Source organism: Convolutriloba macropyga, chromosome 7, assembly GCF_964194025.1.
Source record: "Convolutriloba macropyga chromosome 7, txConMacr16.3, whole genome shotgun sequence".
Classification (NCBI taxonomy): domain Eukaryota; kingdom Metazoa; phylum Xenacoelomorpha; order Acoela; family Convolutidae; genus Convolutriloba; species Convolutriloba macropyga.
Window position 1 is genome coordinate 41,459,281 of NC_134474.1, and position 923 is coordinate 41,460,203.

Here is a 923-nt window from a genome sequence, read left to right on the forward strand (position 1 = left end):
ATGACATAATTGCTAATAACTCAGCTTGAGAGAAATTTGTAGTTATCACTTAGAATCTAGCTGGTCGACTTTTTGACGGCCTTGGGAAATACTATGGAAGCCACTATAATGCCACTATCAAAACATTATTATCGGATTTGAACAAACTTATTGATAAAAACCCACCTGTCCTCCGAGACGCTAAAAAGCTATTGAAAAAAAAAGCTACGGTGTAAACAGAATTTTAATTTTTTTAAGAGCCACAAAGCAAAAAACCCTATAGTAATTTACAGCAACTAATGCAAAATAAACAACATAGCGGGCAGATTGCCAGAAAATAGCCGCAATAGCTTCGTAGATCTGCAGTCTCAAAAAAACAATAAAAAAGACAGACCCAAAAAAAATTCGTCTTTTCATTGAATTGATCGTTAAATTTTGATTAAAAATCTGTATAAGTTTTTGCTGCCTCTATTAGCTGCTCTCTAATAACCTTCATTTAGAGTGACACACACCCATTTGACCTTATCGCTTTGAATTAAAGTAAAAGCGGGGGGGGGGGTAGCTAGGTGAAGGGAGGGGGTAGGGGTAGGTGGGGGTAAGTTGGGGGGGGGGGGGGTGCGGGGGCGGGGGCTAGGTAGGTGTTGGGAGGGGGGGTAGATAGGTAGTGGGGGGGTTGTGCGGTGTAGTTTAGATAATTAGGGGTGACTTATAGACTTAAATAGGTACAAAAAATCTCAAAATGACCTCTTCACCTTGAACATTACCAGCAGTTCCTAATTACTATACAATACAAACGAAGCTACTGCTACTGCTAAAATTCATGAACAAACTTGCTTTCTGCTAAAATAAAACTTTTAGAATCTCAATTCTCCTCTTCGAGTCGTAAAAACCAAGGGAAGGCCAATAATAGCCCCAGCTATCGCTGTGCGGCTGTTAAAAAATGA